General features: G+C 45.3%; 1 protein-coding gene and 1 long non-coding RNA gene across 10 annotated transcripts in view; one reads left to right on the top strand and one right to left on the bottom strand.

Moving 5' to 3' along the window:
• Positions 1–8,702, bottom strand: part of PHC2 (polyhomeotic homolog 2) — a 123,251-nt gene extending 114,549 nt beyond the window's left edge. The window contains exon 1 of one of the 6 annotated variants that reach the window (XM_072827287.1): positions 8,587–8,702. The gene's annotated coding sequence lies outside the window, so the exon portion shown is untranslated. Of the gene's footprint in view, positions 1–7,779; positions 8,142–8,586 lie in introns of those variants that run through there. The other 5 variants (XM_072827290.1, XM_072827288.1, XM_072827286.1 and 2 more) reach the window with 5 other exon arrangements.
• Positions 1–14,851, top strand: part of LOC140634003 (uncharacterized) — a 43,586-nt gene that overhangs the window by 10,253 nt on the left and 18,482 nt on the right. The window contains exon 3 of one of the 4 annotated variants that reach the window (XR_012031573.1): positions 2,641–2,798. The exons of the other annotated variants lie outside the window; for them this stretch is intronic. This is a non-coding gene — a long non-coding RNA (uncharacterized lncRNA). The remainder of the gene's footprint in view (positions 1–2,640; positions 2,799–14,851) is intronic. 4 annotated transcript variants of the gene reach the window in all.

The raw sequence follows: 14,851 nt of genomic DNA, 5'->3' as shown, positions 1-14,851 counted from the left end.
TGGTACTACACTGACAATTCAGATGACAGTGTCACTAGATGAACATCCATCCATCTTGGGGTGTAGCTTTATGGATCAACGGGTTAGGTATTTCCCAAGAGAAATATGGCAGAAAGTGCACTTGTGTTCATGACTCTTCTACAGAAACAATTTTATTTTTAAAAAAGCATTAAATATTTAGGTCCATATTACCCTTTATCCAAAAAATTAATTTAGACAAAATTTTAAGACCATCCACTAGGTGTGATGTAGCACCTTCAAACTGTTATCAATCCCTTATAATCATATTCCCTTTGGTCAATGGGCCATTTAGAAAGTGCTGAATGTATATGTGTTGAATGAACACTTTGTCAGATTTGGATTCAGAACTCTACATTTCCAGATGTTTCCTCAGAAGTAACGGGTGCTTTATCATAGTCATATATGCTCTGGAGAACTCTAGTCTTCAGTCCTGCCTCAAGAAGGAGACTTACTCAAGTTTCTAGAAAAGCCTAAAGCCACACTCATCTGTACCCCGTGATTTCTACGTTGTTTTCTTCCCATCAGAGAGAGAACAGAGAAAGATCAGGTTACATTGCTTTCTTGGGCCTGCATAAATTCCTGTGAGGTTCTCTTCTGTCAGGAAAAGTTTCCCTGGCAACCATATTTACACACTCACTTAATTCCCTCCTCTCCTTTGATTTGCTGGTTGGTATAAAAATTAATTTGCATTGAATTGCTTAAGCTTACAAGTTAATCAGTTTAACAGACTTCTAAAATTTCAGACCCTGGTTTCTGGCCAAAATGTGCTTCTTAAGGGGCCGGTCTCCTTTCTTTTGAAATTTGAATATAATTCTCTTCAGTTCAATATTTTCAACATATATATTGTTTCTTGCTATAGGTAGAGAAAAGAATATTCTCCTAAGGGCATCTGGCCAATATTATTAGTTAGGAAGATCAAGAGAAGAAGAGGGGCCTCTAAATTAATTCCAAGTAAGCAAGTGGTCAAATTCCCAAAGCTCAGCTATGATAAAGAGCTGGAATAGAAGAGTCAAGAAACAAGACAAAAAATCTGGGCCATATGAAATGATGAACTCTGGCCTATGATTCTGGGTGATCAGAGTTTAGGACCTGGATAACAGGAATGGAACACTGAGTTATCAACTATGGAGTGTTACTAATTCATCCACCATGTATTTATTAAGCATCTAATAGTACTTGGTGCTGGGAACATAGCAGTGAATAAGTCAGACCCAGGTCCTGCCTTCATAAAGTTTATAGTCAAATATTTAAATAGTGAACCAATGTTGGCTTTGTTATTGAACCAAGTAGCTTTGGGCTAGGGGCTTGTTATACAATTTCCTAAAAGGCCCAGAACTGGTTTCAGAGTATGGATGGAGAAATAAGTTCAAGAAACCCTTCCTGGAATAGGTTAAATTGGCATGTCAATAAGTCTTTGACATGTACAATGGGATGGTTTCTTTATATCTTCAACAACAATGATACTTGAGTCTCTAAACAGGGAGATGAAGAAGAGTATATTTATCATAGGGCACAAGGCTAGATACTTTGCAGTACGTATGTTTTCTAGAGTTAAAAGTATATAAAAGTACAAGCTATTCTTAAGCATATTCAACTATTTATTGAGCACCTACTATGTTCAAGGAATGGTTTTTCAGAACTAAAGCTACAGATACAAAAAATATATATATAGTTCCTAGTCATTTTAACAATGTGGTAAGTGCTAAAATGAGATGTTAATGTACAAAGGAAGAAGACCAGAGAGGAAGGATACTAATTCATTAAAAGCTGGTGGGGAAATGCTCCTGAGATGCAATGTTTGAATTGAATCTTTATAGATAGAGAAGTTTGTTGTTTTCAGCTAATAAATTTGGTACATAGCAATAGATAACTACTACAGTGCTTATGGAGACTATACCACTAGCACAAATAGGAGACCATGGAGAACATCTGGCTATCTAAACTTGGTTTTGTGAAATATACCACAGATTATACTCTAAATCTCTTTATAGTTTTAATCTACATATCCTTAGGCTCACCTGGTCCACACTGAGTAGAAAGTGAGAACAATCGCTCTGGGAATGGGAATGGGAATGGGAATGGGAATGGGAATGGGAATGACACAGGTAATGGGAGGAAGCAACACAATCTCAGTCTTGTCTGATATCTTCCACAGAAGAACCTAGGTTGGTTAGTGTTTGGACCTGGTCAAGTGGCTAGCTAGTATCAAGTGGTATAAGGACTTGGTCAGTATTAGTCAAATAATTACTCAGAGGGACCAGGAGTGGGAGGAGGAAGAGGATGAGTAAAAGTTGTTTTTGAGAGAGCAGTAATCAGGAGAATCAAAAAAACTTCATTTGTTGTCAGTGCCAAGTAATGACTGTAAAGCCAAAAATAAGATATAATATCAAAGATTAAGTTTTCCTGATTCAGATGGGTAGATAAAGGAACAGAGTGGACAATAAAGGCAAAGGTGGAACACGAGCATTCAAGACAAATGTGGTAACCTGGTCACATTGTTCAAAGCTCTGGGTAGTCCCTGATATGGGGGTGAAGGGGTGGCATCAGCCTGACTAAAAATGCATTAGGTCAGAGCAGATAAGCTGTATTTTATCTGTTCAATCCCAACTTCTATTTTAGGTCAAAAAAAGCTCAAGCAAATGGGGATATTTGACTACAAAAGGAAAAGAAACGAACTCATTTCTTATTTAAATTGGGAGTAACAACAGCATCAGGACTGTAACTCTATCTAATAATACTCTCAAGACAGGATGGATGAGTTTCCACAACCATTCTGGGTAATAATTCCTTGCCTCCTTATTCTCTTTTTCTTCATATTGGCTATCTAGTTGATAGTCAATATTCAAATATTCAAAATATTTCCCATTTGCCCTTTATATCAGGAGTTCAAAATGAGAAGACCACAGGAAAATGCTGCACCATGTGCACCATGACACAAGGACTTAAGACACACTACACAACCAAAGCAAGGGCTCTAGTACAACATGCTTTTCCCACTTTAGGAGATAGTATTGATGCCTTCAGGCAGAACTTATTCAATGATGTCTTGGGTCCAGTGCAAAATGAAAAAGCAGGACTCTTGTTAAAAAACTAAGAATTTCAAGAGATCAACAATGGAGCATTATAACCAAGTGAGAAGGCTTTCTAAGTGCAGGATTCTGGGAGGTTGCAAAGCTGGTCTTGCCTTCAGGGACAATATAGCATGGTCCTTTAGGGTCAGAGTCAGGTCCAAATCCCATCAAGCTACCCATTACTCATGTGATCTTAGGCAGTTTATTTAGTTTCTTCATGCTTCCAAGAGGTTATGTAGCTGTAATCTAGTATTGTGAGGATTAAATAGGATAATGAATAGAATGTATACAAAGTGTTTAGCACATAGTAAGCACTCAACATGTGGTAGCTGAACTAATATTGTTCATTGAAATATGCAGGTAATTATCAAAGCAATAAGTTAAAGAATGAATTGCTGAACTGCTATTAAGGATATGAAAGCATGCAATTGGGATTTGGGGACAACTAAAATAATGAGGCAGACAAGGAAAATCGCCTTCTCTAATCACTTTCCTACTCCTCTCTTCCCATTTATTGCAAAGCATACAAAGGGCAATGTACATGCTGCCTCCATTTTTTATCCACATCTTATGCCACAATCCTCTTTACTCTCGTGTTTAATATGCCCATGGCCACCCCCCACTGAACTGAAGCTATTGTTCTCAAAAAGTTACTAATGAGCCTGTGCTTACTAAATAAAATGGGCATTTCCCACTTCCTCTGTACAATGTCATACTACTAATCAATTCCTCCATCTTGAGACCGTCTTCTCCTTCCTGACTTCTGTTGACACTGCACCTTCATGGATAACAGCTTGTTCAGTCAGCCTTGCATCTATCAGGTATACAAATGATCATGAAGAGAATGCATTTGTCGGATGAATAAATTAGGTGGTTCTTTGACTTCTCTGATAGTCCTTTTCTACCAGATTGACCATATTTCTTCTTCCTATCTCCCTAAATGTGGGCTTTGCCCACAAAGCTTCAACCTTTGGTCCTCTACACCTCGGCTTGTATACTGCCACCTCTGGTCGACTAATCACATGGCTTCAATGATCACCTTCTTCACATCAGACTCCTTGACTTCTCTTTTTTGAGCACCAACTTCCCACTTCCCAATACTTAGGGGACATGTCCACTTGTAAGTTCTAGTATCACCTCAAGATGTCTAGCACCCAGCTTTTCCTCTTCTCCCCAAACTGGCTTTCCTTTTTGTTTGGTACATAGCAAACAATCTTGTTAATCTTGTCACCCATGTTCAGGGCCATATTTGATTCTTCCTTCTTTCTTTCTTTCTTTCTTTCTTTCTTTCTTTCTTTCTTTCTTTCTTTCTTTCTTTCTTTCTTTTTTTTTTTAAAGATTTTATTTATTTATTCTTTAGAGAGAGAGAGAGAGGGGCAGAGGGAGAAGCAGGCTCCACGCAGGGAGCCCGATGTGGGACTCGATCCCGGGACTCCAGGACCACACCCTGGGCTGAAGGCGGCACTAACCCGCTGAGCCACCAGGGCTGCCCCTCTTCCTTATTTCTTGTCCTTCATATCCACATCCTGTTCACACTTCCTTTGTGATACTTAATTGAACCCATCTTTTGTTTTCACTGCCATCACCTTAATTCAGTTCCTTACCCCCTCACATCTAGACTATTTAAATAATGTGCTAGCTGGTTGTGCAGTTCTCTCCTCTTTCTACACCTACTAAAGTTTATTGTCCACACTGTTGTTGAGAATTTTTTTTAAAAATACTGTTATTTTTTCATCCATTTTGCACTGGACCCCCTACATTTCCCTAACCAAACATCTTCAGACTTTCCATCATACAGAATAAAGTTCTAACTCCTTAGTGCAGCATTCAGTGCCTATTAAAATCTGGCTTCTACCACCCCTTCCAGTCTTAAATTTCTCTACTTAAATCTCTGATCTTGCCAGATTGGTCCCTAAAACTTTCTTCCCTACTCCAGTCCTGTATTTTATAAACATGATTTTTCCCATCTGGAAATTCCTTACACCCTCCTCTTTATATAACAAAAATCACCATGCCTCTGAAAAAAGCCTTCCTTCATAATCGTAGTCCATAATGATCTTTTTTTTTTTTTGACTACTATAATACCACATGTTTCAGCGTTTGAAAATTTACTGAATGGCCGCTTTATATTTAATCCTCACAACTGGGACGCCTGGGTAGCTCAGTGGTTGAGTGTCTGCCTTCGGCTCAGAGCATGATCCCAGGGGCCTGGAATCGAGTCCTGCATGGGGCTCCCTGCATGGAGCCTGCTTCTCCCCTCTGCATATGTCTCTGCCTCTCTCTCTCTCTCTGTATCTCTCATAAATAAATAAAATCTTTAAAAAAAATCCTCACAACTCCATGAGTTAGGTTGCATTCTTATAGATGAAGAAACAAAGTCAACTAACTTGTCCAAGTCACATAGCAAGTAACTGGTAGAACTGGGATCCAAGTCCTTGTTTAGGTGAGACTACTCCCCAGACTATACCACCTCTCTCATTTTCCTGTCTCTTCCAAACCACAAATACAGCACAGTATTTGCACACAAGCAGGTGCTCAGTAAACATGGTGATTGAGAAAATTGCTTAAATAGCACCTGTGACTCTAGCACTTAACAGAATCGTCAATCCTAGCAATGTATACTAGGCATATCACCTTCTTCAATTGCTTGATCTGTAGTAGAGCTCAAGACGGGATTTGCCAAAAATTCACCACTATCCATTCCAAAAATAAATGTGGTTTAAGCAAAGCTAAAAAGCCTTTATCTGATTCAAACATGAGATGAGTTTGGGGGATGTCCACTGTACCACCTCTAGGTCAATCCTTGCTGTTTCCAAATGATTAGGAAGTAAAAATAGGCTGGCTAGTTGATGGCTTATGACATTAAACGGACCATTCTGGAGGTGGATGCTAAGACAGCAGAACAGGATTTCTCTGCTTTGATTGCTAAGAAAAGTGCATCATGGGTGGAAAATGGGAGCAAAAGAGGATAACAGTAAGGAGGGAGACAGAACAGAAAGGAAATGCTAGAAATAGTCTATTGAGGAGATGGTGTTGTCCTTTTCTGAATAGTTGCTTGAAGCTGTCAGATCCAACCCTGTCCTTTGCGGCTGGCACCACGTAACAGTGGGCTCTGCTGCTTCTGCATGATTCATGGCTCAATCCTGAACTGCTTGTCCTGACCCCTATCAAGGCCAGATCCTCTCTTGCTCCAGATCCTCCCGGCTTCTGACCTTATTACTCACTTCCTTAGGTCTCAGAAATCTGACATTAGATTTGACATTCAGTGTTGCCTCCCTGGTTATGCCCTCTATTTTCCTCTTGTCCTCTCAGGATCGTACCTCTATTACCACACATTCTACCCTATGTCCAGGCCTTCTACTTGGGAGCTACTGCAAAGTATCCCTTCCCCCGTCTCCACATGTTGGACTGTTACTTGGAAAGATACAAGTGACAAAGACCAGGGGTGAGGCTCAGAAAAACTGATGAGGGGAAAAAGTGGGGAGGAAGAATAAGCAGGAGGGACGCCTGGGTGGCTTAGTGGTTAAGCGCCCGCCTTCGGCCCAGGGTGTGATCCTGGAGTCCTGGGATCGAGTCCCACATCGGGCTCCCTGCATGGAGCCTGCTTCTCCCTCTGCCTGTGTCTCTGCCTGTGTCTCTGCCTCTCTCTCTCTCTCTCCCCCTGTGTGTGTGTGTCTCTCGTGAATAAATAAAATCTTAAAAAAAAAAAAAAGAAGAAGAAGAAGGAAAACACCACTGGAAAATTGTAGTGGCAACTAGAAATTCTAGATTACTTCTGGAAAGTTACTTTATCGAGGAAGGAAGAAGGCCATGGCTACTATATAAAGCCATTGCCTAGAGATACCATACCCTTCAAGCGTCTATATTCACTGATTCCTCTGCTTTGGCTGCCCTTCCTGTCCTTCCCAATCTTCTCTGCAAGACAAACTCCTATTCATCCTTCAAGATCTTGCTTAAACATGTTCTTTTCTGGAACGCCTTCTCTGACCCTCTCAGACAGCTAATTGTTCCCGCCTTTGTGATTCCATAGCTCTTTATATACACATCTATTATGCTATCACTTTTACTGGCAATTTTATTTGTCTCTCTCACTACTTCTTTGAGGACAAGGACTAATTATCTTATTCATCTCTGCAGCCCCAAGACATAGCACAAGACACAGCAGAGTGCCTGGCATATAGCTAGTGTTTGTTGTTATGGGATAAAAGACATCAAGAGCAGTAAGCAGTGCAATTTGCACTTCACTTGCAAAAATCAAATTGGTTCCTGGTACTTTTCATGTGTAACCACATCTTCCCTTGATTTGGGAGAAGCGACTTTAGACTCATAAAGGAAATTCTATTGATATCACTGGCACATCAGCGAGATTTTCATTCCCATTGATAATAGCAGCATCCCCTCCCACCCCCACCATACACACACACACACACACACACACACTTCCAAGAAGCTCCCAGGGCAAGCTTAACATTAGTGGCACATGGCCCATCCTACCATCTCTGTTGTAGTGAAAGCTAAATTACACCGTGAGCCGAAAGCTGCCACAGACCTTAGTTATCTCCTGGTGGTTGGGGGAGGGGGGGTGGATAATCCAAAGAACACAACACTCTGTAGCAGACCTAGGAGTAGGGTGAGGAAGGAAGATGAATTTAAACCTTGCCTTATAAGAAATTTGTTAGAAACTCACGCAGAACAGCCGCTTCTTCTGGACATGACAGACCCGATCCTGGTGTCCGGCAGTGACCTTTGCCCATGAGTGTCAGGTCATCACCCAGCACAGAAAACAAGGGGCCAGTGCCTTTCCTGGGCATCCCTCCTTCTCAAACCTGGCAAATCTTGGGGCCTGCTTTTCCTTTAGGGGATTGTCCTCTCCTCCCAGCACCGGCAACCCCCAGTTCCCTCTGCTGGTGCCCCTTTAAGTGCCAATCTCGCCTTCGTCCCACTGGGGGCCCCAGCTTGACTCCGGGTCAAAAGTGCGGGCGGCCGGGCTGTCAGGCCCGGCTGGGGCGGCGGGGAGGACGCCGAGGTCAGGCCCGACGCCCGGGGCTCCTCGCACTCTGCGGGACGAGCGCGGCGGGCGCAGGCCTCTGCGCGGGCCTCTGCGCGGGCCTCTGCGCGGAAGGGGCTCGGCCCCCGGGAAGCCGCCCGGGCCGGTGCTCCCGCCGGTGCCCGTCAGCCTGCCGCAAGCGCCGGCCCCGCAGCGGCGCCGCAGCCCTCGCGGCCCCTGGGTCCCCGCACCCTGCGCGTCGCGGCCGGTCGCCCCGCGGGCCCCGCGCCGCGAATCCCGGGGTCAGGCCGCCCGCCGCCCGCCGCCCGCTCGCCGGTGCCCACGGCAGCGCCCCGCCCCGCGCGGCCCGGCCCGGCCGCCGCACCCCGGCCCGGCCGTGACAGCTGGCTGCCCCAAGGGTTAAGCCGGCAGCGCGGCGGCCCGAGCGCCCCGTGCGCCTCGCGTCCGCCGCGAGCCTGCCCCAGCGCGCACGCGCCCGCCCGTTACCTGCGGTCGCGTTCGCGCTCCTCCTCCACCTGGCCGCTCTCTCCCGGGGGCCGCCCCTCAGCCCGCCCCCTCGGCTCGGCGCCGCGCACCCTGCTGGCTACTCGGACACAGCCGGGGAGGAGGGGCGTGGGGCGATTACCATATATTAGCATACCAGCGTGCGTCACGTGGCCGCTCCAGCCAATGGTCACTCTGGGAAGGCGGGGATTGGGTTGAACACGCCTAGGTGCTGCTCCGGGCCTGAACCGGTGGCCATGGCAACGGCTGGGAGGGCGGGGGGGGGCGGCTACGGGGAGCGGGGAGGCTCGGGAGGCTCGGGAGCCCCGTGGCCCCCAGGAGCATCCCTCCTACCTGAATTCCGTGTGGAGACACCGTGCACTTTTCCCACCCCGCGGAGGGAGAGGGGTGGGACCTGGCTCCTTTCAGAAGGATTCAGACTCAGCAAACAGTAAATGAGCGCTTACCACGTGCCTGGCACTTTTCTGCAGGATATGAATCTCGGGGTAACCTTGTGATGGCAGGACTGTTAACCCTACTTAAAAGAAGGGAAAGTGGAGGCTCGGAGAGATGAGGTCACTCACCCGAAGTCACACAGTCACACCAAATGGCCAAAGGGGAGCTCTGAGCCCATTTTTCACTTCAGGCCCAGGACTCTTTCGAGTGACTTTCTCCAGCAGGGGTCTCCCAGTACCTCCTCACAATTCCAGGTATACCGAGCGGCGGAGAAAAGATCCTCTTGCAAACTTTGTACCGTGCTTTAGTGTTTCTTTATAATGACCTTTGAGGTTTAGTAGGCAGACAGGTATGCCCATATTGCAGATGAGGAGAAATGAGGCTCAGAGAGGTGCAAGACCTGCCTCAGGTCAAACAGCTTTTAAAAGCTAGTACTTAAGTACTATGACTTATACTCAATACTTTACAAACTTTTCCATTCAGTCTTCTCAAAAGTGGTGTTGCTATGACCATTTTACAGATTTAAAAAAACTGAGGCTTTCGGAAATTAAGCAAATTTCCAAGGGCTACATAGCTAGTAAGTAACAGATTTAGGTTCAAATCTAGATTTATCACGCTCCAAAGCTAGACTCATGAAATCTCTTTGTACCAGGTTCATTTAATTTAGGCTTGGACTTGGACATCTGTAAAAGAACTTTCCCGTCTACCTTCTTAAAATGTGACTATGCTCTTAGTCCAGCAAAAAACATCATGTGACAGGTGGTATGTGTTAAGGTCACAGAGGCTAAATAGTAAAAGAATAGAGTCACCTCTGTAGGTGGGTAAGAACTCTCTACAATTTTCTGCCTCTTGATTCTTACCCCTAGTGATTTGATAATTTGCCTAAAAAGCAGAGAAGTTTAAAAGTATAAACATCTGCATACGGGCTTACCTTCTGCTCCTTCCTTTAAGTTAGCTCAGTGGTTTTCTAATTACTGGACAAGGACATATGCCTCAGATTAAATATGCTAAACTTTATGGACATTTTAAGGGATTATCAAAGGTAATTTTGAATGTATTGTACATTTCACTTTATTGGGCTGATTTAAAAGCCAATTTCCTCCTAAACTGTGACTGGGGTTCAAAAACCCAACTGTGCCAGGGCACCTGGGTGGCTCAGTCGGTTAAGTGTCTGCCTTCAGCTCAGGTCACGATCCCAGGCTCCTGGGATGAAGCCCCACATCAGGCTCCCTGCTCAGTGGAGAGCCTGCTTCTCCCTCTCCCTCTGCTGCTCCCCCTGCTTGTGTGCTCACTCTCTCTGTCAAATAAACAAATATAATCTTAAAAAGGCCCAACTGTGAAGGCAGACTTTTTTGGGATAAAAGCTACTCACAAATGTGTGACTTTGGGTAAGTTGCTTAACCTCTCTGTGCCTCAATTTCCTCATTTGTAAAATAGGATGGGAACAGCCATGAGAATTAAACGAATTAACATATAAAAAGCATTTAGTACAAGTCCTGGCTCAGGATAAAACTTCCATAATTGTTAGCTGTTATTGCCTCAGGAGCTTTCCTAGGAACAGACAACCCACGTGTACAGAATCAAGGTTTCCAAGCTGGCTTTGGAATTTTGAAGCTGCTCCCCATCCCTTGTGGCATATTAAACAGCCTGTTGTGCTGCTGAACCCTTGTTATCTCTCCAATGACATTCCCTCTTCTTAGGATCATAAATAATTCCCAGACTCAAAGGAGCTGGTTTCCCCTGCACATCTCCTAGCACCAAATTACCAGAGTGGCTCCTTGCAGAAGGGGATCTTGACAAACAGCGGAGCCATAAGTCAGACTCCTTTGAAACACTTTTATGAGCGCCTTAATGAGGGAGATGAGCTGTCATCAGGAACTTGCCTGTCCTTCCTGGCCACAGGAAATGAGCTCTTTGTGCTCAAAGGATTTCCAAAGCTGAGGAGCAAAGAGTTTTCAGGAAGTGGGGCAGGGATGAAAAGCTGTTGACTCAAGAGAAATCCAGGGCTAAACAGCCCCCATCCTGCCATTCACCTTATAGGGTCAAATGACTCCCGATCTTATTGCAGCAATAGCACCAAAGGGTGGCTTGTGTGGAGGGTGTTGATTCACCTTTTCTCCCCTCCATCCCCCCCTCCCCCACCAAAGTACATGCTCAGACAGCTAAACCACCGCCAGCCCAAAAGATAAGGCAGTATGGAACAGTGGTTAAGAGCAAGGTTTCTTGGAGCTAAAGAAGCAAGTGTGAATCCTGCTTCCACTACCTTGGAATGGTTGCTTAACCTCTCCGTGTCTGGAAATAATACAGTGCCCACCTTCTAGGCTCCTGTGAAGATAAACGAGTTACTAACATAAAGCACACCCTATAGGAAGCACTAGAGGCGTATTTTTAATTAAGCAGAATAAACTTGTAAGTCCAATACAGGCCCTCTCCATCTCCCTCAACCATATGCTGCCCCACCCACTCCCATCCTGACTTGCAAATGAAGGTTGCCCAGGAATAAGAAGAATATGAGCTTGGGAACTCTAGTTGGAATCCTGACTCGGCTACTTTCCTTGTTCTGTGAACTTGACTAAGTGTTTACATCCCTAAACCACAGTTATTTGTAAATTGAGACTAACTTCCTCCCAGAGCTACTCTGAGCATTTGATCAGATAATGTCAAGCAAGAGGTGATGGGGTCTTGTTTGATCATAATCATCTTGCTCTTGTACTGAGCTGTTTCTGGTGAACATCTTTGCTCTCCTATGATGAAAATAACATTTACTGAGGACTTAACTCTGGCCTTATTCTATAAACATCATCTTATCTAATACTTACACTAAGACAAAGGCCCAGAGGGATTAAGTAATTCAACCAAGATCACAATGGAAGTCGGTGGGAGGCCAGTATTCAAGCAGGACTGTCTGATTCCCAAGTCCATGCTGGCGACCCACCATGACCTGGTCTCCCACTCCAGCATGGCTCATACAACTCACGGAATGTGTGCTCTATTTCAGTAGCATTCCTCCCCCATCCACACGCACATGTTTTCCACCCAGCAGCACCCGGCACCATAAGTGCTCCACCCAATACTTACTGAGGGAGCGAAAGTAAATGACTGTGACATTTAATAGTGAAGATAGTCCCCTTTTTTGGGCTGCCCCAGTGGGGAAGAAAAGCAGCTGGCAACCCCCCACCCCTCCAGCATCCTCTTCCTGCTAATCGTGTGGAAAGCCTCCTTCCTTCCCCCATGGGGGACTCAGGCTTCTTAGTTTCAGAGATCCACAATAGGCCCAGTGATGACTCATCTGCAATGAACATTTGGAGAGCTGTCAGGGCCACTGGTGCTTTTTAGGGCTCTGTTAACATGCATCAGTGGGGTGATTTCCAGTTAATGGCCTTGGATCTGTATATTTGTTTCCTAGGGCTGCCATAACAAAATGCCACAATCTAGGTGGCTTAAAACAACACAAACTTATTCTCTCACCTTTCAGGAGCCAGAAATCCAAAATCAAGGCATCAGCATGGTTGGTTTCTTCTCTGGGGGATTCAAAAAGAAAATATATTCAATGCCTCTCTCATGGCTTCTGGTGGCTGCTGGCAATCCTTGGCATTCCTTGGCTTATTGATGCATTCGTTACTCCCATCTCTGCCTCCATCCTCACGTGACACTTTCCCTGGGTGTCTGTGTCCCTATTCCCCTCTTCTTGTAAGGACACCAGTTCTATTGGAGTAGAGCCCACTCTAATCCAATGTAAACTCATCCTAATTTGACATCTACAGACCCTATTTCCTTTTTTTTTTTTTAAGATTTTATTTATTTATTCACGAGAGACACAGAGAAAGAGGCAGAAGCATAGGTAGAGGGAGAAGCAGGCTCCTGTGGGGGATCCCAATGTGGGACTTGATCCCAGGACCCCAGGATCATGAACTGAGCCAAAAGCAGATGCTTAACCACTAAGCCACCCAGGTGCCCCTACAGATCTTATTTCCAAAAAAGGTCACATTCACCAGTACCAGGGGTTGGGACTTGAACATATCTTTTCACCTTTTCTGGGGTATACAATTCAACCCGCTACAATAAGTACAGAGGGGATGGAAAATGAAGGAAAGGGATGGAGAGAAAGGAGAGGTTGTCTATAAGGAGCAGATCATACTTACATAAGGGAGTGTGACCCAAGGTCCCTTAGGACTAGGACTAAACTTTTTCCTCTTGGCCAATTTCATTCTTTCCTTTTTTTAAAAGTAATCTCTACACCCAATGTGGGGCTTGAACTCATGACCCTGAGATCAAGAGTCATGTGCTCCACTGACTGAGCCGGCTTGGCGCCCCTAAGATTCTTTCTTAAAGATGTCTCCAGCTCATAGACTCATAGTATCAGAGCTAGCAGGGACCTCAGAGGTTCATTCATTCATTCAACAAACATTTATCAAATAGTCTTTGAAGGGCAGGGCATTCAAACAGAAAAGAAATGGTCTGACGGAACTGAGGCCCAGGGAGGGAGTGTGAATTGTCTAGTATTACATCAAAGTAGAGTATAGCCAAGAACAGAATGGGGGAGCCCAAGGCTTAATCCTGAGCTCTTCTGATGCCTATCAAGAAGGCTACCTGCCCCCTGGGTTTAAATCTCTGGTGCACAGACAGATATCAGTTTGTTTTTTTGTTTTTGTTTTTTTAAAGATTCTATTATATTTTATTTGACAGAGAGAGACAGAGAGAGCAGGGGAAGCAGCAGAAGAGGGAGAAGCAGGCTCCTAGCTGAGTGGGGAGCCTGACTCAGGGCTCAATCCCAGGACCCCAAGATCATGACCTGAGCTGAAGGCAGACACTTAACCGACTGAGCCACCTGAGCGCATCCAGATCTTGATTTTTAAAGCTGTTTGTGTTCTGAGGCTCATTATTCGCTCCCCCAAAACTTCCACAGGCAGTTCCTGTCATTGAGGGACTTTGCAGCCTTGGACAAAGCTAGAAACCATCCCTTATGTGAAAGTGAAATCCTGCAGGCTTTTCTTCTTTTTAGACCAAGTCTTTGGCTAATCTTTGAGGCATCATCTTTTCTGGATGCCACAGCAGAATCAGGCATACAGAAACTCCTCGATGGCAGAGACGATGTCTGGTTCATCTTTTTGGTCCCCAGTGCTGACACAGAAACCGTCCTGGAATCAGCTCCCAGCAGCCATATGCTCAGTGAATAAAAGAACATTGCTCCAGTGAAGATCAAGGGCAGCTCACTTCTCACTATTTCAACATCCCACGCTCAGTGATGGTTGTAGAGTTGGCGAAAGATACCCGAATTCCGCTCTAAAAGTCACAGTTCTCCTGACATGAAGATTCCATTTGTCACTACATCATTAGAAGACATGGCATCTTGCTCCCATTACTGGTGGCCGATTCGAATGTTGTACTGCCCCGAGCTGTCATCCTGTGGGCTGTCAGCCTGGGGCAGTGAGCCTGAAAACTGGGGCGGGCTGGGGTCAGAGGTGGGGTCAACCCAGCAGGAGTCCTCAGATCAGAGCAGGGGTGAGAAGGAGGTCAGACGGGAGATTAAAGTCCAGGAACTAGGCAGGTACAGGGTTAGTCCCGGCTCTTCTGAGGACGGTGGCCAGTGCCCGGAGACCCTGCGGAGAAGTGTCTCGAAGGCAGGTCTCCCGAGTTGGCCTTCTACTCACAGGTCTCCAGAGAGGTCTTTGTGATTGATCTGGGTTTGGGTTCCCCTCACAGGGGCCTCTCCTCTCCTTGGCTGGCCTCATGTTCACAGGATCAAACTCAAAAATCCTGGCAGCAGCCTTATTTGTTCTGGTCACTTGGCCCCAGGCTTGAGGCCGCTTGT

This window comes from Canis lupus, chromosome 5 (assembly GCF_048164855.1).
Source record: "Canis lupus baileyi chromosome 5, mCanLup2.hap1, whole genome shotgun sequence".
NCBI classification, from domain to species: domain Eukaryota; kingdom Metazoa; phylum Chordata; class Mammalia; order Carnivora; family Canidae; genus Canis; species Canis lupus.
Note: the sequence above shows the minus strand (reverse complement) of the source record. Positions and strands in the feature narration are given on the sequence as shown.